At 44.0% G+C, this 27,192-nt stretch overlaps 1 protein-coding gene and 1 non-coding gene across 3 annotated transcripts in view; both read right to left on the reverse strand.

The window, feature by feature from the left end:
• Positions 1 to 25,756, reverse strand: part of SNAP25 (synaptosome associated protein 25) — a 75,451-nt gene extending 49,695 nt beyond the window's left edge. For both annotated transcript variants that reach the window (XM_010949990.3, XM_010949991.3), the window contains exon 1: positions 25,622 to 25,756. The gene's annotated coding sequence lies outside the window, so the exon portion shown is untranslated. The remainder of the gene's footprint in view (positions 1 to 25,621) is intronic.
• TRNAA-UGC (transfer RNA alanine (anticodon UGC)) lies at positions 3,862 to 3,934 on the reverse strand. The gene has a single exon. It is a non-coding gene; the product is annotated as a tRNA-Ala (tRNA).
• Positions 25,757 to 27,192: the final 1,436 nt, after the last annotated feature.

The raw sequence follows: 27,192 nt of genomic DNA on the forward strand, positions 1-27,192 counted from the left end.
CTGGACCCAGTTGTCCCCACCAATCTACCACTATACCACTCTGCTGATGACTATCAATTAATGAGACTTTGGTTGAAACATTCTGGGCAGAACCAGGGTGTCCTCTGTAGCTTCACCAATCCTTTAGGGAGTAAGAAAGAGCCTTGCTTATCTGTTGGGAAATTGCCTATTCTTTTCTAACTGTTAGGTCATATGGATTTTAATTAGATGAATTCGGCTCTCTTGAGTGCCTGGACGCATCGCCGTTGACACACAGTTGACTCACAACATGCCAGGTAACATCTTTGTGTGTGATAATCCCCACCACAACCCAATATCATTTCTCTATTTAAGAAACTGAGGAACAGGAAGGTTAAATAGCTTTCCCCAGGTCTGAGGCTGGAGCACCCACCATGAACCCTTATTTTAGATCACAACCAGATGCCAGGATGCTGCCTGGGACATGGTAGATGTTGAATAAATATTGTGTCTTACTGACCATGTGATCCCTAACAGGGATGTTACACCGAGGGGCTGGTGAGCATTCCTGGAGAATGACTGTTAGTGATGGGTATTGATTGAGTCTCCCCTTCTACTGCTATCTTTCCCTTTACAGGACCACTCTTAGCATATCTACTCTTTAAGGGGCCTATGAAATTCTTTATAGCTTAAAAGGTGGTAGGATTCGGTAGGAAGTTCAGGAGACTTGTCTGGAAAGTGAGTTTTTTGCTGCAAGCACACAGTTCTCACTTGGGGCCTGTGTGCACTGTGGATGATGGCTGGGGTATTGGCGGAAATTCTGGGCATGGTAGGTATCAGAAGCACTCCCGCTCCTTCCCCCTACACACTTGTCAAAGTGGCTTGCCTCTTTTCTTTCTTCTCTATAAGATGTTTTACCTAAACATCAAAATTTCTTGGGCTCAGCTGGTAGTTTAGTCTTCAAGTGCACTTTGCTCTCCCTCTCAATAAACTGGTCAGCTTCTTTCATCGCTTTCCTTCCATCTTCTATTCCCATCCCACAAACCTGCACAGATGTTCACAGAACACACCCACCTACCATCCTTTCTTTTGCTCTCAGCCAGGAAAATTCAATGTGAGACTCTGTCTTTGAAATAGCAACTGTTCAGAGTCAGCTCAGAGTCAATATGGCCCCAGTGAAACCACTGGAGCTCTGAGTTTCCCCTGCAGGCTTCAGACCAAGCAGAGTCAACAAGTCAAGCCTAAGATGAATTCCAGTGGGCTCCACTAAATAATGCCAACCCTCGAGGACACTCATGACCTGGGCTGAAGGGCGTGCAGCTTTGACGTCTCAGATGTCGGTAAAGGTGTTTAAAATTTCAATCGTGTTGTGAATTAACATACTTTTATCCCTTGCCAATTTTGGAAGCAGAAAGACAATTTTAGATGGGGAGAAGACAGGACAAAGGATTTACCTGTGCTCTTGAGGTTTCAAATATGGCTGCAGTGGTAAATAAGCAAGTTACAGCACCTTCTCATGAATCTATTTAACTGTAAATGTATTGAAAAAACACATATTGAGCACGTACTGTGTGGGAGTTGTCAGCGTGCGTATATGAAAGATGAATAAGATAGCACTCCTGTTGCCAAGAAGTTTGTAGCTGAGCTCAGATGCAAGAATATGGAAACATCCCCAGGGCGGGTGAGGACCTAAATGCAATACTTTGAAATGGACACTGTCCAGAAAATAGTACTTTTTTAAGGCTTCCAGATTCAAATGATTATTCAGTCTCCCAAAACGTAATTTAATAGCTCATCTACATTATCACAGTCAGAAACTTCCTTTGCGTTACCAAACTCCCGACATAAAAATGAAGGAGAGCAGATTGATTTTCTCAAGTGTGGAAGACAAAGCATGGAGATGTGTTTTGAATGGTCCAGGTTCTTTTACGCAGACCACCAGCTTGAGTTATTGAAAGTGGTGTCCTCTCCACACCTGTCTCCCTAAAATCAAAGACCTGCTGAATTTTCCCAAGTGCACTTCCAACGTTTGAGGAAGCAAGAGAGAAAGTGAGAAGGCAAGAGAGGAGATTTCCTATGAAAAGGATGCTTGATATCAGATGGCTTTTGAGGGAACCAGGAAGTTCCTTTCCATACATCCCTGCTCCCCTTCCCCTATCCCACCTCCCTCACTTGCCTGGTATAAGCTTACTCAAGATTTCGCAGATGCTTCCTTAATTGGGCTCCCCTCCCCTGACCAGGTCAGGCCCCATTTTAAACAGTTTCACAATTCTCTATACTTTTGTTTGTACCGAGGAGCAGAGTGTAGTGGTTATAAGCATGGTCTCCAAAGTGAGACCACCTCAGTTCAAATCCTAGCTCTGCCATTCTCTGGCTGCATGCCTTTAGGCAAGCTGCCTAACCTTACTGTGCCTCAGTTTTTTATCTGTAAAATGGGGATAATAGTATTTCCTATGTCATATGCTTTTTATGAAGACTAAAGGAGTTAATATTTATGAACATGATTAGAACAGTGCCTGGCATAGAGTAAGTGCTAAATAAGTATTCATCTGATAAATAAACATAGTGGAATGAGTCATTTACTATGTCCCTTTCAAGCATAAGTTCCAACTTATTGTTTGATGTCACTGAGGTGAGTTATTGTGGCACTAATATCTGATGCACAAGGCTGGAGTGAGGAAGGTGTTACTGCTCCTATTATTACTACTGTTGGTAGTTAAAGTTTATGGAATAGGTACTCTGTGTCTGACACTGTAGGCAAAAGTTTATGGTCATTATCTAATTTTATCTTTCCAGTAACTCTTAAATACGCTACCGATACTCATTTCTCAGATGCAGAAATGAAGGCTCAGAAGGGACTAACAACCTGCCCAAGGTAACATAGCCAGGAAGTGCTGGTTCAATGGCAGGGCATCTGAGGAGTATGCCAAGTCCTGGATTATTTGAGAAGTTTACACAATGGTGACTGGGACCTAAGGCAAAGAGATGGGGACAATATGGTGACCATGGATATGCGCCACTCAGATTTTTGCCTATAGGTGAGGTTTGAGTTCCACCTCCCCACAAACACACACATACACACACAAACACCTTGGGAGGTGGGCTAGACTCAGTGACACATTTCCAAAGATAAGAGTATGGAAAAGGGGAAAATAGTAACTTTGCAGGGAAAAGAACTGGAAAGCACTACCTCGGGCAAGTAGTGAATTATAACATCATCAGTAGATTTGCTGTAACCTTTGACATGAGATGATACTTCACTTCTGCCATGTTCTTTCCAAAACCCCATAACCCTGTCTACTGATAAGAACTACAGCAGACAAGCACAGATTGGGGGACATCTACAGGGTATAGGGGGCAATGCTCCTCAAGAATGTCAAGGTCACGAAAAACAAAGCAAGAGGAGGAAACTGTCACAGACCAAAGGAGACAGAGGAGACGTAACCATTAAATGCAATATGGCATCTGGTCTAGATCCTGGAACAGGAAGAGAACATTCATGGAAAAGCTGATAGAATCCAAATAAAATCTGGAGTTTGATGAACTGTAATGTCAGTTTCTGAGTTGAGACAAATGGGTTCACATGTACAAATATGAAAAGGTAAGGTGTTAACAATGAGGGAAATTGGATGGGAGGTGTACCATTTTTGCAACTTTTCTGTACATCTAATATTATTCCAAAATTAAAAAGCTTATTAAAAATGTTTTCAGAAATTGTCATTTGATTGGTTTAAGATACAGCCTGAGCTTTGGAATTTTTATAAGATCCTAGGGGATTCTGATGTGCAGACAAGTATTGGAAACGACTGATCCACATTCTTTTTTTTTTTTTTTTTTAATAACATCACTTTATTTATTATTATTATTTTTGGTGAGGGGAGGTAATTAGTTTTATTTATTTAATGGGGGTACTGGGGATTGAACTCAGGACTTCGTGCGTGCAAAGCACACGCTCTACCACTGAGCTATACCCTCCCTGCCTGATCCACATTCTTAAGAGCTACTGATTTGAGCAGTAAAGCCAGTTTCTTTTAAGCAAATCACAAGGGGCAGCTGCGTTAAGGTGGCTTTACTCCTGAGCTGCTGCTTCCTTCTCTGTGATCACAGTGCAGTGGTTCTTTCTGGAACAGCACTCCTTGTGAATTTACTCTCACATTTATTCTCAGAAACAGAATCATTTCTCTTTGGTGGGAGACTCTAATATACTGGTTAGGTGGACCTAATCCTAATCTCCTATTATTTTGGTGAAAAGGGTCTTCAGACATAACTTCTGTAGAATGAAACTAAAATGGAGTCACTTATGCCAGGGACAAAATGGAGACAGTCAACGCAGGCACATTAAGGAACCATAACCTAGCCTTACAGGAATTTACATCTCTTCTCAGAAATCAGCAAAGGATACCAGCCAATCCCCAAACTCCAGGTCTGCTCATGCCAGCTCTGGATTTCCTTGTTCCCCTGACCCAGCTACTCTGATCCAAATAAGGAGACCACTGGGCAACCAATCAGCTAAAGAAAAAGCCAAATAACTCCCACATCGATCCCATAAAAATCCTTCCGTCTGTGAACAACTCAAAACTCATTGCTCCCGGGGTCTTTTGCAGGTCAAAAGTTTTGCAATAAACACATCCTTTTCCTTTATTTTATTCAGGGTGCTGAGTTTGGTTTTTGACACCTTCCAGCACACAATGAATTTATTCCTGAGGAGCTGGGTGAATGGACCATCTGGACGTAAATCAATTCCTACTTTAAGTGCACAGTGGGAGCTGACTAATGGTTTTCTGAACTGAACCTGTGGACAATGAGAGGTTCCTCTTGTAATAGACCTCCCATGTTAGCTCTTTTTTTTTTTTTTTTTAAATTTGAATCCAGTATTTTCTGGCAGCAGGGTACTTCATAGCTGTATCACCTTCCTCCCTCAATCAGAAAAGTCATGGGAACCAAAATGGAAGCTGGAGTTGCCCTGCCCAGGTGCCAGTTACTCTGTACTGGCAGAGGCACCAGCTCCCAAGCTGCCGAGCTTGCCGTGGCCCATAGGTTGCACCTGTGACTTCTCCTGAGCCCTGATGTTGGCTGACAGGGGCTACCTCCCCTGAGATGACCAGGGGTTTACAAGGCCCTACACCCCAGGCTGGCCAGCGGCTGATGATACAAAGCTACCTCCTTGCTTTAAGGCAGGACAAACTGTGATTCAGTCCACACTCTAGAGCTTAAGATCAGGCTGAGACTAGTCCCCGGCTGGGATCACATCCTTGCTGGGCTCTTTGTCCTGCCACATCCTGCTCCCCTCACGTTCTTACAGGGTAAGCTGAGAGCCCTTCCTCACCGAATCACCTGCATTGGAATTCTGAGACAACAGGGAACCAGACTTCCATTAGCCTGCATCCCACTCTACACAGTGACTGAGGGGACAGTTAGGGCTCTCCCAGGGCCCCACCTGATGATGCTCACCTGCTGGCCATCCCAGTCTAGCTGGGAGCCCCTAGTAAGTCATGTCACTTCATTGGGTCCAAGTTTCTTCATCCATAACCACACTCAGGAACTGCAGTTGCCTTCTACTTGGCTCCCTGTTTCCCCTCGTTTCCTCTCAACCCAGTGGGATCTCGCAGAAAGATAAAGCAGATCATGTCAATCCCCTTCATAAACACTCCAGAGGCTTCTGGTGCTTCTCCACCAAAAGCCAGACCCCCTGGCCAGGCTCTGTGGCCCCAGCTGATCTGATGTTCCTCCCTCCCCGGCCTCATCCCACACTCCCTTTCTTCTGCCCACTCTGCTCCAACAGCTTTGGTCACTTGCTGTTGGAAACACACCACCCTTGCTCCTGCCTCAGGGCTTTGCCCCAACTTCCTGAAATACTCTCTCCCACAGTGACAGGTGCCTTCTTATTGGAACTTGACTGCCATCTCCTCAGGGAGGCCCTCCCCAACCCTGTCTCTCATTTCTACTTCACTCTGTTTTAACCCCCTGCTGAGCCCCCATCCCACCTGACATTATTCTGGTCCGTCTGCCTCTTTGTTCAATGTCTGTCTCCTCCCACTAAAATGTTATCTCCATGTGAGAACTTGCCTGATGTGTTCTCCCCTGTGTCCCCAGTGCCTAGAGCAGTCTTGGTATGAACTACACGCTCAGTAAATTCGTGGTGAAGGGCAGGAGGGAGGGAGAGTCGAAAAGAGGGAACAGCATCACGAGGATCTGAACCCACCAATGGCCTCCGAGGCCCTGGAGGCATTGCCAAATCAGAATAAAGAGGCCACTCTTGCCCCATGATGTCACCTCTCTGTCAGGCTGCCCACCCCCACCCCCCTGCCAAAGGTCTGTCCCATTCCCTGTTTTTCTAGCCAGGGCTTTGCTGCTGTTTTGCTTTTGTTTTTGTTTTGGGGGGTGGTTAATAATTTGGTTTATTTATTCATTTATTTAATGGAGGAACTGGGGATTGAACCCAGAATCTTGTGCATGCTAAGCACATGCTTCACCACTGAGCTATACCCTACCCCTGCCTCACCTCTCTTTTTGGCTCAGGGCAGCCCAGCTTTGGCAGGACTCAGCATGCTGAGGGCCCCACAGCCCTCACTGGCCTCTCTTGAGCTGGGTGGGCTTGCCCCAGATCTCTTGTTCAGATCTCTTGTGGAGGCTCAGCGAGGCTGCAGGGCATCCCCGTTACCCCTGGAGGCTGCTTCACAAAGACATTTCTGCAGCTCATGTCGGGGACCCCCAAAGCCTGCAATGATTGCTTGCTCCATAGAGTGATTGAAGCCATTTGCATCAGTCTGCTGGGGTCGCTAATGGCAAATACTGAACACTGAATTTTCTAGAGCCCCCTGCCTGCTCTTCCAGGCTGTCTGCCTTGCTTCTTCTGGAACAATGATTGTGGATGGAGGCAATCAAGGTCAGAAAAAGTCATGTGGGCCCCAACTCAGGCTGGCAGGCATGTCGGCCAACAAACAAATTACCCAGTTCAGGAGACCTGGCCGCTGAGAGAAGGTCATTTGGGAGGCCATTGACTGTGATGTGGCCCCACGTGTCCTCTAGGAGCATGTGCACGGCTGAAGCAAGCAGAATTGGCTTTTCCCCAGTGTAGGGGCAGCCAGCTCTCAAGATTCCCACATAAGCTCTGGGTGTGATCTCCTTTTGCCGAGTGTGGGCATTTGTGACTATGACAGGTTGTCACTGTGTGACTGGGTTATGTCAAATGGGGAAGGTAAAGGGCTGCTGCATGTGTAATTCAGGTCCCCAGTCAGTTGATTTTGAGATAATCAAAAGAGAGATTAGCTGGGGGTGGGGGTGGGCCTGACTTAATCAGGCCAAAGCCCTTAAACCAGGGAGATGGCCCTTCCTGAAGAAATTCTCCTACTGGCCTTGAAAAAGTAAACTATAGTGTCATGAGAGGGCCCATGAGGGGGCCAAGTGACAAGGAACTGACAATGGCTCCTGGCAGCCAGCCAACCTGGAAACTGGGCCCTCAGTCCTACAAGGCAAGGAACTGAGTTCTGCAAACAACCCACATGAACTTAGAAATGGACCTCAGGCTCTAAATGAGGAGGCAGCCCAGTTGATCCCTGGTTGGCAGTCTCTGAGCCCTGAGCAGAGAGCCTGGCCACATGGTGCTTTGACTCATGACCACGGAAACTGTGAGGTGTGGTCTAGGAACACACCTGGGTTCCAGTGCTGCCCCCCGAAATCAGAGGGCTTCTACCCTCTCCCCTTGTCTCCCTCTGCGCCTCTATTTAGGGAAGGCTCCTGGGCACCATGGCATAGCATGCACTTCACAAAGGTTAATTTAACAAAGTCACAGCAGTGTCCTTACTAGTGCATGAGGGGGTTGAACTGAAAGCTTTCCTAACATTTCTTCCAGCTCAGCGTCCCACATTTCTATGATGTAACCCCAGCCACGGGGGCACAGAGGTGGCATGGCACGTTGAGTGGTTCAAAAGCACCTCGAGCTGGGATCTAAGATGGGATTCAAATGGGGTCCGAATGACCCGAGGTGCCCTAGTCTTCATTCTCCATGAAAGCACTTTGGATTCTGTCATCTAAAGGGACTCTTTGGACCCATGGTGTGAAATTTGCACCCGTTGATCTCTACCAGGGCGTTTTCCATTAAAGACCCCCTTGTTTTGATTCTTTGAGATTCAACTTTATATCCTGTTTTTGTTCGGTGGAGAGTTCCTGCCACTCACCAACACTGACTTCAGAGCCACAGAGGTATTGGCCCTGATCACTATCGATGGTGTTTTTCACAGTGAGAGTTGGGGCCCCATGAAGTCGTACATATTAGCTCTACAGTGGAGCTGTGCGGCATCACTGTGCACCCGACACTCTCCCCTTTATGTATCTTTTGCCACCTGGAGGCTGAAGTTCTGTATTTACTGCTGCAGTACCCTCCCTGGGACGTGAGAGCTGCCGCCTCCCTCCCACTCCCCGGCTGGCAGGCTGGAATTAGTTATTCCCTCTCTTGGTCCTCACCCCGTGCCATTTTATTTTTTAAAATATTAACAACGGTAAAATGGGACTTACATTTTGGTCTGATGCTTAAAACCCAACCATTTGACTCTGTTTGCTTGGGGCCCATGGGTGAAATCAGCCCTAAAATCACAAGATGCCACAAAGAGATCGTTCTCCGATTCCTTCACTAGGCAACCAGAAGCAGCAGGACCTGCCAAAGTGCCTGCCAGATGCTGGTGAAGGAGCACAGATCATGGGTGGGTGTGAGCTGGAGAGTGTTTAAGGATCTAGAAATTCAAAGAAGTAGTGAGCTTGGAGAAGTGGTCACAGTGCCCAGGGTAAGGGGGCCTGGAGGATGTGTGGGGCAGCCCACTGCCCTGAGAGAGGGTTTGGAACACTGCAGGGACAGGAGTTAACTCACTGGAGCAGACTTGAGAGCAAGACATAAAGGAACATGAGAGACAAAGAAGGCAGAGGGAGGGATTCTGGAGAAATGGAGGTACAGGGACTGGGCACGGTTAGGACTTCTCTCATAACAGCAGGAAAATAGACTCCCTGTGACCACCAACACCTAACTGGGCTGGTGGGTCACAGCGAATGGACTTGAAAATGGACAGTAAGAAATGGGAATTTTAGATCTGCCCTTTTCAAACTGAGGGACTTAACGGTAATTTGCTTACCTTAAATTAGTCACTGAATTTCAGTTTTCTCAGCTGTAAAATGAAACTAATAATAACTTTGGTTGTCATGGGAATCAAATGAGATGATGTATGCAAAACCCTTAGGTTAGTGCCTCGTACACGGATGCTGAATACATGGTACCCAGCTGGAGGCCAGTGAATACATGCTGAATAAATGAAGGGCTGAAATATCAGTGCGCCGAAGCTGGAGACAGCTGTTGTGATGCTCAGGGTGTCTGGAGATGACAGTTTGCAAAACTGTAGCAGCCATTCTTGACGCTCCACCTATATCTCCTTGGCACTTACCTTTCCTGTATATTCTGAGGGTCTCTATGACTTGGGGATTGCTTCAGTCTTGGGAGTAGACTTGGCCTCTCACAGGGCTGGGTGAGAGTTTACAGTCTTGGGAAGAGCCCTTAGCCACTGAGGGATGGGAGTTGGCCTATAAATACTCCAAATCCCTTGCTGTTTGAGGGAGCAATTCAGTCCTATTGTGCTCTCCATTTGAGAGAGGTCCCTAGCAGGACTGAACCCCAGCAGGTGGTAACCTGCTCTCTGATGCCCCCATACTGACTTCCTCCCCATCCCATCCAGCTTTCTTGCTCACTACCTATTTCTTAGGGTCATCTCTGCCACTCCACCCACCAAATTACCCTACGTCCTTCTCTCAGGGTCTGCTTCTGGGAGGACCCCAACCTAAGACAGCATTCCAATTAAAGAACTTAGAAGCCTTTATATATATATATATATATATATATATATATATATATATATATATATATATATATATATATATATATATATTTTTTTTTTTTTTCTTCTGGGGGCTCAGGGAACTGAAGCTGGTGTAGGACTGAATGAGTGGAAGCTTCTCTGTCCAGGGCCTGATTTTCAGGAGACTGCCGTCTGATATCCGAAGTGATTTGAGAAAAATGAACAGCTAGGACTCAGAATGCTCTTTGGAAGTGTCTGACTAGATGGCTGAGTAAGCCAGACATCCCCTGCTAATCTACAGAAGAGCTAAAACGAAGGATCTGGTGAGGCTGCTGCGAGGCCCCGAGGCAGGTGCCTGGCTTGTTTTCCATGACGCAGCAGCACAGTTGAAAAGCCTCCAGGGTTTTTTCCACTGCCTCCTCCCTTGGGTTCCCAATTCCAAAGGTCTCATTGGACAGAGGGTTGGCTGAGGATTGTTGCTACCATTATGGGGAGCTCTTGCAATTAGAGGAGAAGGCAGGGTTTTCTTAAACAGGGGGCCACTTCTGGAAGGACAGAGAAAAACCTTCAAATACAATTGCCCTCACTGAGATAAGCTATTTCGTTAAAGAAACATCATCATAAAACAACAAGAAACTGACATTTTGGGTTTTTCCCCCCAATTTGAATCTAGAAAGGCTTACTCATCCTCGATGATCAGAGCAGAAAACTTTCCCTTTGACTCCCTCCTGGATCTATCAGACATCTTGGTCTGTGATTCCTTAGCTGCCTTGGACAGATGCAGCAAGATGTCCCAGGTGCCCCCTCGACCCAAGGAGATCCAAAACTTAAGCCCAAGGGCTCCAAATCTGGCTGAGGAAGGAATGGGAAGGCCCACAGAGGAAGGGTTTTTGGGATTCCTTGTTAGTGGAATTTAGGGGAAGTTGTGCAGCCCCAGGATGGACAGGCAGAGCCTAGAGCCCAGCCTGTGGCACATGGAGGGGATTTCTCTGACTTATGCGCCCAAGATTGGTGGGGGCTGTGGTAGATACTTTTGCAAAAAAAAAAAAAAAAAAAAAAAAAAAGGCTGTAATAACCCCCTTTACAGTATCCATAATCTTGGGTGGCCCCCTGCCATACTGACTGTGCTTGGCCGTGTGACTTACTTTGGCCACTGGGACAATAGCAAATGTGGCTTCCCTGCACTTGAAAGGTGCATACACACTGTGGCTTGCCTTCTCTTGCTGTTTTTGGATGATGTGTGATCTAGTCACCGTTACTGCCCCAGCCAAGGGCCAGCACCAACCACCATTCATGGAAGTGAGGACATCATGGACCAACAAGACTCCAGCCAATCCACCAACTGGCTGAAGAACCACCTCGTTAACCCGCAGACCCAAAAGCTATATGAAATGGTTGCTGTTTCAAGTTTTAGGGTAATTTGTTACCTAACAAAAACTAACTGCTTTAGAGTCTCCCGGCTGTGACTGATGCCTGGATGACATGGAGACCCACCCCTCCCTCTGCTCCACTGACCTCCTCCCACTCCACCATTGGGAGGGCGTGGGGAGGGCTCAGGCCCTGACGCGCCACCAGGAGAAAACTCAAGATGCTTCCTTTTATCATTTTGCTGTTGTCACAGACATCGCAAAACATCACATTCTCATCGCCACTTTGAAATTATGATGGTTATTGGACCAAATGTTGTTACTTAATGTTTCCTTTTTAAAAGATTATATGTTACTATCCCACAACTTAAATATTTTGAGAACTATACTTTCATATAATTGGTTTCCTATGAAATCCGATGTACTTTATTTTATACCTTAAAAATCACTCTGCAAAGGGTTCCAAAGTCTCCTGTCAGACTTCCAGGCGTGTCAGTGGGAAAAACAGAAAGCTAATTCTACTCAGATTAAAAGCAAACAGACCAACAAAACTTGGTTGGTCTATTCAACGCAACCAATCTTGTCTCTCAAAATACTAACATAACTTACGAAGACTAGGAGTAGTTGTGGCAAAGTAACCCAGGAAACTCCCACTTGTATCCGATTCTGGCAGATCCACCAGAACGCCATAACTTTGGTGGGCAGTGGAAATAGACACAAATGCCTACAGGAGCTGGGAAGATAATGCAGAAGTGTGGATTGAAGCAGAAATATAAAGCTATGTAGTGTTAGGCTTTGTAGCAAATTGGAGAGTAAATACTCTGCCTTAAGGCATTCAGATTTAAGATATTTGCAAACCCAGCATTGGCTGAATAAGACAAGTATGCAGATATTAAGCCTAAGGGTCATTAGTTTGTCATCCATGGATAGGGAGCAAAACTGGGCATCTAGGCAATCTTCATCTTTGAGCTGGCTCTATCATCTACTAAGTAGGCAGGTGACGTTTCCCAGGGCAGTCAAGTTTCCTATGCCTCAGTTTTTATATCTACAAAATGGTTACTTAAAAACAAATCATCTTCCTTTCCAGAGCTGTTATGAAGTTTAAAAATTAGGTCATAGTGTCCGTAAAAAAGAGAAAAAGAAAAGTGTCTTTAAGCAACTATAATATAGCTTATTATGTCAGCTTTGAAACGGGTTCTTCCCTCAACTGAATTGTGTGGTTCCAGCACGTAAGACATACTCTTCCATGACACTCCACACCCACAATTGATTGGTGTAAGCTGGGTACCTGGCCGAAGCTGGACCAATCAGAGCCTTTCTTGAGATTTTTAAACTTGGGTACAGACAATAAATGGCAGTCCCTTTTCTATCGTGGACATGCAGGAAATACAAATTAGATATCCATGTTTCTAGTACATGGAGGGAGGAACTGACTTTTTAACAAGAGAAAGTGAAGTAAATGTACAGAAGGAAGCACGGGCAGGGGTCAGAGGGAGAGCCTTGGTGGTGCTTGAACCCTGGGTTTGAGTTGATTCTGAATACCAGCAACCTCTCTGCCTTTCCCGTGGTGTGATTGTTCAGCATTTACTCAGATTCTTTGAGCAATCAATCATTTCCATTTTTGCCTTGATCACTTATATTTGGGCTTTTCTGTCATGTGCAAAACCCAAATATATATAAGCAATATAGTCAACCTTTTCAGGACACTCTATCATGTTCAGAATCATGAGAATGTTTCTACTATGTTTTTACAGATGTTGGGTCACCATTTGAGGCCAAAGACCTCTGAGGGTAACAGCAGATTAAAGAGATTTCCTGAGTGGAGTGTAGACCTGTGCTGGAGAGAAAATTTGGAAGGGATGAGGCAGAAGTGGCCAGGAAGCACAGGGCGGTAACAGAGCACTGGACTGTGAGTCAGGAGCCCTGGCCGTAATGTTTACCCTGTGACTGTAGTAAATAATTTATCTCTGAGCCTAGTCATCTGTCACTTCTTTTTTTTTTAAGGCCATTTGTAAGTTCTGCCTTAGCAACTCATTTCTATGATTCTATGTGAGAAGAGGCACAAAAGAAGGGTGAGTCTGCCATCAGGATCATTTTCCAAAGGGCAGTTGGTGCTCTGATTCAGAGCAGAAAACAGGAAATTGCAGGCTGAGTGGAAAAGAGCTAGCCCCCTCCTTTTACCTGTGGCAGTTTATTGGGGGACCCCAAAGCAAAAGCAATGGGAACTGTTTTATCCTTTGCACAGTGGGTACACTTTCCTCTCTAGTATCCTTCAGAGGCTGCAGGCTGGGATTGCAGAAAGAAGAAAAGGGCTATCCTGTCATTTGGTGAGATTTTAAATTTTGATAAGTTTTGGGAGGAGGATTCTGGGAGCCAGAGATTAAGTCACTGTTGCAGGGGGAAGAGCATATCAAAGGAGCCCATATGTTCCCCACCCACAACTCCTGTCACCATTTAGTGGCCAATCACGCTCCTCATCCTTCAGACTCATTCTGATGGACTTGAGCATCTTTATTACTAAGTCAGAAGGGTGAGTGGAGACGTCCATCCAGTGGCTCAGGACAGCACTTATCTCTCCAAATACCTGGTCACAGCTGTCGTAAGTTCAGAGAACAGTGGAAACACCTCACCCTCATCAGACCCACTTCGAGACCAATGTGAACACCTGAAGGAGCCAACAAGCTCCCTAGGATATTGGTTCTCAAAAGCTAGCACGCATCAGAGTCACCTGAAGGTGACGCCAGCAGAAAACTCTTGCCCCATCCCGGGAGTTTCAGATTTAGTAGGGTGGGGTGGGGCTTGAGAATCTCGTTTTTAACAGGCTCTTGGGTGATGCTGACATTGCTGGTCCAAAGATCACAGTTTGAGAATCAATGTCCTAGAGTAATGAGCCATTGATTGTGGTATGTCACTTGGGATCTTAAATTCAATCTCAAGTTCCCTCTCTTATTAGCTGTGGGGGAGGAGGATCCATTTCCTGCCTCTTCGACTCATCAATTCCTCCCTTGTCCCTTAAAATGAGAACCTCCATTCTTTGGGAAGATTACTATTGGGACAATAGTTTCTGTCATCCCCACCACCCCTTCCTCTCCTTGTCCAACCAACCCCCAACTTAAGTGCTCTGTGAGATGAGAAATAAGCAGTGAGCAAACATAGCTCAGCCGCTACCAGGCTTTTTCTTTGGGATCTGCCACCCGTAGCAAGGTTGCATCTTCTGCTCCTCCAAGCTGCAAACCTCCTGAGGCAGGTTCAGCACCTCGAGAGGAATGAATGGAGGAGAAGGGCAGGACCTAAGGTGTTCTAGCTGTGCCTGACTGTACATATCTCTACAGCCCTCCCTCCTTTGGTGGGTCTCAAGGTCCAGATTTGGAGAAGGGCTAGGAGCAGAACTAGTCTGATTCTGGCTGCTGGTTCTAACCATTTTTCCCCAATCAAGCTTTAAAAAGAACCCAATATTTTCATCACTAATCCCTGTATCTATCAGTTGTTTCATGGTGGAGGAGAGGGGCAGCAATTAGCACCTTGTTAGGACCTTGACCAAACAGTATCCTGAGTCAAGTGTGGAAAATAACTCATCATTCAGGAGGCTGTTGTAGAAATTAAATATACTAGCTACAATGGACAGTAATAAGACAACTAGTACATAGTAGGTGCTCACAAGACAGTGCAGGTTTCAAAAACCCTTCCCAGTAAGCTCTTTTGTCCTAGATTTGCAGAAATTCTCCCCAAATTTGAGGTCACGGCTGCATGCAGAATTGCTTTGGGAGCATTTTCCAACTTTGGAAGGAATCATTCTGTGAATGCAGCTTAACTGCAGACATTTCCACTTCACATAACTTGCTTTATTATATATATGATTTTATATTTATTGTTTTATATAAATAAAGCTAAAGATTTTGACAATGAGGTGACACATGTAGGAATCTTGTACCTAAGGCTGGCTGCAAGAATTTGTGCTTGAACCTCTCTGCCTACATACTGTGTGTGCATACAAAAACACCCATGCACACATACAATATTTAATAAGGAATTCAACCCTCCCTGACCAAAAAAAAAAAAAAACCGTTCACAAAGAGCTCAATACAAACTGAAGCCAACAGATGTAGCTTTAATAATGGTTCACTAAATAAACTACAGCAAAATTCTTTTTCTTAAGCTAAAGAATAGCAGGAAATTTTGCATATCATCTCTTTTTAACTCCTCTAGGGCCTTAAAAACCATGTCACTAAGCAAGAGGGGACCAGTGTTTCATTAAAGCATAAGCAAGCTTCTTCGTCTCCAAAAGTTATCCTGAGAATCACAAAGCCATTCCCAAAGCAGAGATGCTATTCAAAGGCATTAAAAAAAATCCTCCCACAAATAGAAAAAGCAAAGACTGTTGACACATTTTCCCATTTTGTTATGCATGCCGCTCAAGCTAAAAAATAATGTGATGGCAGGACCTGTTGTTTCTTTAAGGAACTCAACATTATAAGGAGGAAAAGAAGCATACGGCCTTCACATAACCTACAGTGAAGAACACTGGAAATCTGTCATGGCAAATGGTGGACAACGGAATGTGGTAGCGACAGTCCCTTCCTACCTCCCAGGTGGAGGTGACAATATGTCACAAGCATTGGCTCGGGGTCTCATAACAGCCACTTGACATATGCATAACAGCTACTGCTGTCTTTGTGCAGATGTGAAGACTGAGGCTTAGTTCAAGTTGGGTACGTTGGTCAGGGTGATACAACTGATGTGGCAGAGATGGGCTAATTATTCAGCCCTCCTACTCTCGATCCAGTGCTCAGTGAGCTTGTCTGGATATTTAGTTTCTCCTGGTGGCTCAAACCACCACATCTCACCTGACTTGTTAGTTCAGAGGACTGAGGTCTTTGGATTTTGCTGACTTGTGTTCTACACATCAGGAGCATGCTTTCTACTAGAAGATCTCACCGGATTGTTTGTGACTCAGGAAAATTCATGAGGTGGTGGGGAAAAACATGGACTTTGCAGTCAGAGAGACAAGAATTCCAAATGCTTTGAAGGTTGCTATGGAAATTAAACAAGATAATGTATGCCAAGGGTCTAGTGCAGCATACTGTGGGCATTCAAGAAGTTGGCTACTTTTTTCTTACGGTCATCAAGTGATACCTTCATTCTTAGCTGGAAAAAGCAGTGAGCAGAGTAAGTGACCAGTGGTTTTAGACTTGTTTAATAAGAAGAACTGGGGGCGGGGAATGCAAAATTCAACACTTACTTGGTAATGGCTTTTTCTTAATGATAAGTGGGGCTGATTTACCATATCATGCCTCAGTTTACTTTTCTCTCCTAGGCAAAAGGACACTGGATGTTTGAAAGGAAAAGTTAGATACTGATGTGTCTGGAGGACATTTTCTACAAAGCCAAATCAATGTGGAGAGATTGTACACATCATGCTACCAGTTCTAACAGAGAATCAGCAAACACTTGGCCCCAAAGACAAGAGCTGGCTAAAGCCACCAATCTATTTCCCTGGGGACTATAATATAGGTTGCAGTGAATGTGTGAAGAGAGGCATCAAAAATATCCTTTCCATCATAATGAAAAGTAAAGAATTTAACTGCATTATTTTATCTATGTTAAAGAGCTTGGCTTTATATGTGAAACTGACCTAAATCACTCATAGGTAATGGTTCTTTATCTCTGAATATAAACCTGCTTTTAGCAGTGCTCTTCTTGAGCCCCTTCTGATTCTTCATTAACATTTTAACCCCGGACTCATAGGTGATAAAACAACAGGTCAGAAAAATAAATTATTTGCCAAAGTTTGGCAGCTAGTTGGGGTGAACAAAAGTGCTTCCTTGGGGCATAATTTTATTCCAACATTTAGGGTGAATCTGTATTCCCAAGTTGTTCTGATCACAACATTCGATTAATAAAAGAAGGAATTACTTACAGTGGTAGAATTCTTTTCTTTGCAAAGGGACACTTGGTATCCCCATTCGCTCATTCTTTCCCTATATACATGGTGTGTGACAGGCACTGTTATAGGTACTGAGGATCCAAAGGTGGTTAAGGTATTTCCCTCGCTCTCAAAGACTTTTATAGTCTGTTAAAGAAGAGAAATGCATACGTACGTAATTACAAAGCAACATGATAAATCTTACAAGGGAGATGGGGGCACTGTTCTTCGATTAGAGGAGGTAAATTTCTAAAAGCAAGAGCTGAGGGACTAACACATACTTTTACTTGATCCTAATCTGTATCTTGTTTAATGATAGAGAGTTTTCAGAGGAGGGAGGTGGATTGGCTTGGGAGGTACTGTCATCTAAAGTGCCACTGTTTTTCTCTCGGTCAACCTATTCGTGCATTGCTCCATGAATTTTATGGCTGGGACCAGGTTTTCCAGCCTAGGAGGTACCATGTTTCTTGAAGCTTGACTTGTTCTCCCCACGAGTGGTGGGGAATGGTCTTTATAGACTGGGATACTGGAATGTAACAGGCACTTAAAAGGAATTTTATTGATATCCTAATTTATTGCCACATAAACAGAGGCAAATTTACACAAGGGCATGTCTTAGACATTTACTAAGTTCCTCGAATGGCTGAGACTGGTTCTTAGTTTATATTCTGTTTATGATAGCAACCTCTCCATGGTCACTGATCACTCAGTAGAAACCTTCAATCAATTGCACATTTTGGATAGAGAGTCAAATTCTTTTCTAAGTTGGGTTAATGTTTTAGATTCTAAAAGGGATCCTGTGTGAAACACATCTTCTAAAATAATAATACCTCAAAAATGATGCCCAGCAGAATGCATTGAGGGCAGTTGCATGCATGTTTTATTTACTGCTCTATCTTCAGTAACCAGTACTGTGCTTTCCTGGTACATGGCAGATGCTCAATAAATATTTGTTGAATTAATTAATTTGTGAAGAGCTCCCTAATAGCAGCTGATTTATATTTGAGGAATACAGGGATAGTCATCTTGGAATTGGAAAAAGTAATACATTCAGCAATTTCTCAGGCATAAATCAGGAACACTGTCTTGATTTCTAGTGTTATGTGAAGTTATACTAGACTTTCCCATTAAAATAAAAAAAGTCATTTAGTAGGATTACTGCATATTGAAATTGTTTGCCAGTGTTCTTCCTAGTAGGCTAAGGGCATTCATTTCCCTCTTCTTTCAGTTTATCAGTGGAGACGTTGCAGTGTGATTTATCTCTAGCTGTCAGACCAATCTCAGACTAACTGCACGGAAATTTAGGAAATATACTGTTTTGCAGTGTCAGTCACTATTCTTTGAAATTTCACAAAAGAAGAATGTGAATAAAGGAGATCAGCAGTTTGGTCTGAGATTCTCCATGGAAAGGAATTCTGCTCAACTTGTAGGACTCTCCGAGCTGAATTGAGAGATTTCTCTAAAATAGGAATGAGGCAGGAGTGCAGAGTGACTCTGGCCTCAGGGGGGCACCTAAGAGGCTTTCATTTTCTTACGTGCTGTCATCAGGAAAGGACAAAAACCACTCATTCAAGCCTGCAGGCATGAAAAGTCATCTCCAAAGTTCAAAATCTGTGACTAGTGTCATCTGGATATCGGAAGTGTTGGGGAAGCTGGGACAAGATGGTCATTTTGTCGAACTTATTATTCCAGCAGGAAACTAACCTTGCTCTTCAAATATAAAATAGACCATCTTGGAAAATGAGGTGAGTGAGCTGAAAGTGCAAACAGTCTCGATATAAGACGCGAGAATTAGCCACCTTCGGGTAATAGGAACCAAGTCAGATCAATCACAAAACCCAAAAGGAGAAGAGAAGCAAGTTGTTTTAGTTTTCTCTTCACATGAATAATAATTCAGCTTCCTTTACTTGCTAAGAGGATCAAATTTATTTTTCCGTGACACAGAAAGCAATTCATAAACCTAGTGCAGCTGTCATTCAACACCAACCTGCTGTGGTCATTGTTAACTCACTTTGAGTTTCTCTAGAGTGGCTGTTAAGCACTGAAAAGGAAGCACAAACCCTTAAACAAGGCTCCCCCCCATCTCTTTTTGGGGATACGGATTTGTTCTTATCATCAGTTAATCGTTACTGAGGCTAACCCCTGAGTCAGCAGTAAGAAAATCAGTTAGGATCTCCTCTTGTGATATTATGCTTTACTTCGATGGAAAGATGCTGAAAATCTGCAGTCAAAATGAGGTTGTAGCCATAGGAAGAACATAGCTTTTCTGGAACGTGTGAATTTCATTCACATGTGACTATGAATTTAATGAATAAATATTGTACTGCCTGCTGCTTGCCTCTGAACTTTAAATCCCGTAGGCTTTAAAGCTTCCTCCTCTCTCGTCCTTGTCCTTGAAGCTTTTGTGTGATGTTATTTTCCCACCACCCCCCAACCTCCAAATTTGATTAGTTTTTGAGCTGGCTGCTTATATCATGTGGCTCAGGTCATATGGAAATGCTGACTTTTTAAGTACTTAAGAGCTGAGATTCTATAAAAGCATATGTTTCCCCTTTTCTAAGAGGCATGGAAAGAAAGAGGCATGAGGAAATAGCAGCTAATAAATTGCTTTAAGTTGGACACAACAGATGATCAAAAGGGGGTCTAGAAAGATATTTTTACAAACAGTTAATTGGGTTGAAAAAAGAATTATAAAAAGTTTAGTCAGGTGGTAAGAAATTGCCTGTTCCAGACGGCAATAAATCTGATTGAGAAGGATGGGAGATCCCCAAAGGGTGATGACGACTCAGGGCTTTGAGGAAAAAAGCAGGATTTCTTGAGCCTGACCAGAAAGGCTTCAGAAAGATGACGTCAAAAAGTTACTGAGGAAAATAGAAAAGAGAGAGAGACTGAGGACGAGGTGGGCTATGGAAGGAATTAATGTTACAGTAAGGGAGGGAGTCAGGTCAGTTACAGAAGCAGTGTTAAGGCAGTGCCAGCTGAAACCATCACTGGACTCAGACTTGTTACCTGGAGTTTTCACTACTGATTCCACTGACTTCTGAACAGCAAGGAATGATGGAAAACAGCAGTCCAATCCTGCCATTCTGCAGGTGAAGAAACTGAGTTCAATACTGGTTAATATTGGATTATTTAAAGAAAATGACAAGTGATTGCTTCAGGGCTAAAACTAGGTCTCCTGGCTCCTGATCAGCATCCTTGCCATAATGCTCTGCCATGCAACTGAGGGGGAAAAAAGTCTTATACATCCTCTGTGCTTCTTTTGGCCAGTAGGAGAAATGCGGATAATGCAAGAGGTGGCAGAGTATACACTGATGAGCTTAGACTCTGTAGTCGAACTGGTTGCATTTAAATACTGGCTCTGCTCTGTGATGTTAGGTAAGTTATTTAGCCTTTCTCTGCCTCAGTTTCCTTATCTGTAAAATGGAAATAATGGCAGTACCCTGATTCCAGGATTGTGGTGAGGATTCAGTGAGCTAGGACAGGTAAAAAGAATTAGAATTAGAATTCATAGTTCACTCTTCTCTCCCACAGGCCTATTCTGCTTAATCACTGCTTTGAGTGTCTCTATCCTTCTAAATCATATTTATGGCTTACTAATTGTTATCACCTATGAACTCATATAAGCTGCATCATTCATTTAGAAATCAGAAACTGCTTGGACTTTTATATTAGGTGAAGTGCTTTGAGATCCTCATGAAGAAAATTGTGCAGAAACAAGTAGCTATTATCATCACAGAGGTAATAGTAATTCTGAAGAGTTCATAGTGCAGCCAGAGTTCTCTGGAAATTTCTCTGCAGCCTCTTTCCTCTTCTAAGACTAATTCTTTAAAAACTCTTTCTCCACTCACCATGTCCTGCTTCCTCAATGCTCTGTCATATCTCCTCCCTCCTACTTGATGACTTGGAAGGCCTTCTGCATTCAGTTTAATAACTGCCAGTCTGACCTCCTAAAGCATCAAACATCACTACTTTCAATTTTCCCCTGGGGAGTCAGCTTGGAAGTCAACATGTTATCCTAAGGATATCTCCTGCTAGTGTTTTGGTGAAGAGCAGATGAGGACAGTCCCTTGACACTTTTGAAACAGGAACAAGATCTATGTCTGCAACTGCCATTTATTCCTCCACATGAGACCATTGACTATTTTGGTTCAGCAGTTTCATCAGAATTTGGAATTTTGAAGCTCTACTATGAGAGTAGTAAGCACAAGATTAAGAATGAAATGGGCATAGTTCAGGTCTCAAGCTAGCCCTGGAGTTAGGGTACTCAGCAAAAATCAGGTAGGATGCTAGGATCATAGGGAAGGAAATATGGTGTCCTTCCCACCTCACCTCAGTTTTTCAAAATTTCCCCATAGCATCTTTTATCTTTTCTTTTTTTCCAGTTTTAGCCACTTGGAGCTGGTTCTGTGTGTCATGCGGCCTGAAACATGCACAGAAAGCCTGGCATCTTTTTTCATCTGTCCAATCAGTGTATTTGACAGTGCAGAATACTCAGAGGGTGCAAGAGTGTGTCCTGCATGTTTATTATTCAAGTGTACCTTCTGGATACCTCTCATCTCCAGATTCCTGACATGATTTTCAATCTCCTTGGTGGGTGCTCATCTTGAATAATTTGTTCTAATCAATAATGAAAATTTGAAACTTACAACTAACTTCTGGGTAGGACTTAGAAGTCCATGTGTATCCTAAAGGGTGATCTTAATAGGGCTACATGAGGACTGGTTATTATTCTTTTTATCATCTGTTATGATGTCAGTTTGCTCTCCTCTATCTCTGGAAGAATACAGATTTAATCCTCTCAGTCAATAGCAATTTCAAGATTTAAAAAAAAAAAAAAAAAGACATGGCTACTTTGTTATATCAGCTTCTGCTCAGAAATCAACTTAGAGGGTAAAGCACCCGGTCCTCAGGGTAGCATTCAAAGCCTCCATACAAGGCCCCAACTCTCCACTCCAGTGTATTCCTCTACACAAGCTTCCCACCCCACATAGATGGATGGGCATTTTCAGGGTTTGCTGACTACAGCTTGGGCTTGCCTAACTCCTAGTTCTGCCTTTGCTCTAATTTTTACTTTCCTCGCTTCTCTCCAACCTCCAAAAGTCAACTCAAGTCCTGCTTCCTCTCTCAGATCATTCCAGTCCCCTGAAATATTGTCCTCCTCAGAACTTGCATTTCTTGTTTTTGGTCACATTCATCTGGCAAATAATTATACACTCCCTCATGATTTTTCCCCTACTGTTTTATTGCCTTTTCATTCTGGTATTATTTATTAATTTTCATTATTTATTATTTTCATTAAGAGTACTAGATGCTAAACTTATTGAGGTCAAAGACCATGTGAGTATGGGATTTTACATCTTCCATGGGGTTCATTTATGTATCTGGTGTTCACTGATTGATCAATATCTTCCTAAAAGGTTGGTCCCTGCTGGCAAGGGATGACATTGCAGAAATGTATCTAGCACAGAGGCTGAAAACACCAATTTTCTTACATTTATAGAATTGTAAAGCAGTTCCATAATGTGAGAAAAATAGTTTGTTTATAGTGCCTCATTAAAAAAACAGGTTTATTGAGTTTTATCCTTCATGCCTCCTTTCTTGACCTCTTTCTCAAATTATCTCTCATTTCTCCTAATCATCAAAACCTACATGTTCTGCTGAAGGCTAGATACTATGGGAAGAGTTGCTACTGGCAGAAACATCAATCTTCTGGTTGATAACCATCCCTCTGGGGTCAACACTTAGAGCTTAGGAATGTCTTTATACAAGCTAATTAAGGGGCAGTTTGTGCTGTGTTTGTGCATCTGTGGTCATGCAATTGTGAATTCTTGGGAGATTTTACCACAGAGAGGTTAAGACGATTACAAATTGTTTTGTATTCTGAATGCCAAGATGGTAATGCAGAAAATGCCAACAAGTAAACAAGCAGGTACCATCAGAGGGTCTGTGTGAATGTTTCCTGGCAAATCTTTATGTCCATCTGCTCCTGCCTCTTCTCACCGTAATGTCCTGGATTTTTAAAATTTACAACTTAAAATAGGAAATCTCTTGATTTTTTTCCCTGAAGCTTATCAATAATGTAAATGTTAATTTCATGCTTCAATTATGTTTTTCTTTACTTCTCAGTAAGCTAGTCTAGAATTAGCTCCATAATTGCGTACATCACCACTTCCTCCCAGATTTGTGCCTTTTGCCAGCTTCACTGCAGTCCTCTACCTCTGCCCCCCCTCACCCCAATCTTCCACTCACAAACAAACCCAGCAGTAATTACTAATGTCCAGGCACGTAATTTCTGCAGCGTTAGGCTTTTTTATTTGTCGCAACTACGCAGAGAGCTGTCTGGACATGCAGCATGAAGTCAAGGCATTTTTAAAGACTCCTACTCATCTTTTCTCCCCTCCTCCCATCACTAAAACACAGTTGTTTATTTCATCTGCAGATTGCAGAGTTATAAAATTCTTCTATGCGGTTATATACTTTCGAATAATAATTTTAAATCTCTATCCAGCAACAGATCAATGTATACTTATATGGAAACACATGGTTATCCATAACAAATGAAAAACACTAGGAAATAAATAGCTGGGAATGAAAGTACCTTCTGTATGTGGATAGGGCATTTTAGAACCTCTATTACATAAAAAATCAGAGTTCTGACTAACTAAACACTATCCAAGATCTCATTTTAAGGCTTTTCAGGGGATCATGATAGCATTTCTTTAATGCGTTACATATATATTCTTACATATGACGCTGTTACTCTTATTTAACAACTACTCACATAGTACAATTTTCTTCCTGGTCATTTTATGTTAATTTTATCTATATCAAACAGCTGGAAATATTCCTGTGGTAATTTTTGTTCACTCGGAGTCTCCAAACCTCAGAGTAGAAAATGGTTAAAGTACTTATCACTGCCCCAGCAAAGCCCGCAGTGCTGTAATGGAAATTGCAGTAGATCTTTAGGTCAGGGTCCAGTTTCAGTCTTACCCCATGGCCCTTTCCTCTGCATCATCCTGAAGGACACAGCTGGGTTCTCCTGAGGAAAGCCAGTTTTAATATTGTCAAAATCAGAAACTATCCTGAGATAACAAATGTCCATAGGAAATATTTCCCCTACTCTGAAACTATGGCCAAAGAGGTTAAATCTATACCTTATAGGACCTGCAATATTTCTCAGAGATGTATTTTTGTGGGTATGTGCTTGAGTTCATGCCTAGTCACAAGGATGGGGCAGAGGAAGAGGGATTCATTACTGAAGTTGATTCTGCTTAGTTCAACTACCCCTGTATTTTTATCAAATAGAAACATGTAGAAAGATATATCACTCCTATAAGCAGATTTATTGGTATCTTCATATATACCTCATTCATGACCACCCAGGATCTGTAGACAGATCTGCTCTTTGTTAAAAATAGAAATAAACAAAACCTTTGATATCCGACTGGAGTATAAGCCCAGATTTTTTTTTTAAGTGTGTTTATTTCCTACCTAAAAAGGGGGTGGAGAAGAGGGCAACACAGAAAATTTCCACAAGTAGACTTTTTTTTTTTTTTTTTTTTTTTTTGAATCTATGCAGGAGGTAAGGATGGGAGCCAGCAATTGCCTGCAAAGGAGTCCTGTAGGGAGGATTTATTTTTTCTTTCCTTTTTCCTATTAACCTACTATGCCTGCTCTGTTAGGGGTCTCCGTGTGACCGGAGCCTCAGAGAAGCAATTTGGCCTCCAGCCCTGGAACATCTAGCGCCGGCCAGGCGTCTTTGCCGCAGGGAGATGTGGCTCGGCGGCCGGACCGCTATCCGCGGTGCTGAAAGGTCGCGGGCGCCAGAGCAGTCCCTTGGTATTGCTGTCCAGGGTGCTGAGCGAGGGCCGCTGCAGTCCCGGAGGCGAGCCCACCCCCGCCAACCTTCCGCAGAGCCCTCCCACCCAGCACGATCCGCCCGCTCCCGCCAGCCTGCAGTTGACGTGGAGCAAGCGGCATAAATCAAGTCCATGGGGCATGGAGGCTGCTGTGGCGGCTGCAGCTCAGCTTGCCCGGGGCGGGAACTCAGCCTTCTTTCGCCTCCCCAGCGCCCATACCCTGCCTTCTCCTTAATTCTTGCCTGGATAATAGAGCCCTAACGACAACAGTCATAGTAATAGGGTCAGAACGATAGGGTTGGTTTGTTTTGATCTACAGAAGAAGGAAAAAAGCTGCCTAAACATCTCAGAAAACTGCATCGCAAAATGGAAGAGAGCGGGTCCCACTACTGTTTCAAAAGAGTAAGTTATTATTCGGTACGTGTCCTTGCGCTTCCTTCCGATCGCTCCATCAGCACTGTCCCCATTCACCCCTTCCCCAAGCAGCTCACCTCTAAAATACTTTATAAAGCCCCAGGCGGGAGTCTAGCCAGACGCGCGCACGAGGAATACCGCACCCTAGGTGCACAAATTCTTGTATTTGCCCAAGCTCACTTGGTCTGCCCAGCTGTGGTCCCCTCTGGGCATGCAGACATCCAGAGCCAGAATCACGACCTGGGGAGGGGGGCTTCTTACCTTAGCTTCTCCAGAGGGTGGTGTTCGCCCGGCCCCTGCAGGTTCCAAGTGTGGAGGAGCCGCCGAGCAGGGAGGGAAGGAAAGACAGCTCCTGACCTCCCCGAGGTTTCGTCTTCAATGCAACGTGAGCTCTGCCCTCATCAAAGATGGCCGTCCCTTTTGACGTCAGCAGCTTTTAATAGACATCTCCTGGAGGGGCGGGGAGGAAGTGTGTTGAGGGAAGGGCGGAGGGAGGACGGGGGCGGGGAGTGGGAGGGGAGGAGCTGCGAGGTGCTGAGGGCTTGACTCAGCTCCCAGCTCGCTTTACTGCAAAGCTTTGTATTTTAGTCTTTTATAAACACCTGAACGGGACGATTCTTTTGACTCCATTTTAACACCCGGTCACGGGCAAAGTCATTTATCTCGTGACTGGTCTTTTGATATTCTGTTTTGTTTGTATATGTATGTGTATGTATGCGTATGCGTATATGTGTACATATGTGTGTGATATATATGCAATATATATGCTATTATATATTCAAAAATTTCCCCCTGCTAAGTTGAGTCTTTGGTTGAGTCATAGAAGGGGAGGGGAAGGCAGAGGAGGAATGGAAGGTAAGGGGGTTGGGGGGGATTTCAGCTGCTATTTATTTTTCAAAAAAAGTGGGTCCGAAGGGGCATCCCTGTCAACCCTCACCAACTCCATATATGGTCAGGCTACGTGGGTTGCTATTTTTATGAGTGATTTCTTCATTTTATCAAAGTAGCATCAAGGGCTTGGAGTTCTCATTAATATGGTCAATTGGGGAAAGAGACTAGTACATATTATTTTAAAGTACGTCAGAGCAATTACCGCTGAGAGATATCAAAGGGTTGGGGGAAGGGGGAGGGAAGAGTAGTTAACCCAGTGAGCGTGGGTTTGCTGGAGTTCTCAAAGCTTGATGCTGAGAGTTGTTTGCCGAAGGCAAAATAGATGACGCTGTTTTGGGTTGGATTTGCTGTCGGAGCCTGGGGTTTAAGTTGTGTTTCTTAAGAATAATTCACAGAGGCGCGTACACACCTTATAGAACTGATCAGACTTTGGGGCGGGGGAGGAAATGTGGAAAGCTGCAGGTTCAAGGATTACTGGGATGCTACAAAATTCTGGTGGTTTATTCAGTGAGCGTAGCCTGGGTACCAGTCGAGGCTGACTTGGGGGCCCTCTGACGCTCAAAACAGGTTGTAGGTGAGAGAATACACTAGTGCTGGTCATAGGAGAGATTAGAAATAATCATCATAAAGCAATAATCCCGTCCTCCTTTGTTGTGTGAATAAGGCGCCAAGGAAGAGGGGGGGATATGCAAATGGTTCCGCGGTGGCAGCCTCTCGGATGATTCACAGGTGTTGGGGAGGTTGTCGCGGGGCTCTCCGCGGGGAGGGCGAGCTGGGGAGCGCGTGGGAGGTGGGGGACCTCGGCTGAGGAACTGTTTGTACTTTTCCGGGAAGGATGCGATGAGAAGTCGTGCTTCGCAATGTTAAAACTTGATGGCCTCTTTTAGGCGATGGAAAATCCTTGTCTCCGGTTGGGAAAAACAATGAACAACCCCCGCTCC

Source organism: Camelus bactrianus, chromosome 19, assembly GCF_048773025.1.
Source record: "Camelus bactrianus isolate YW-2024 breed Bactrian camel chromosome 19, ASM4877302v1, whole genome shotgun sequence".
Lineage (NCBI taxonomy): Eukaryota > Metazoa > Chordata > Mammalia > Artiodactyla > Camelidae > Camelus > Camelus bactrianus.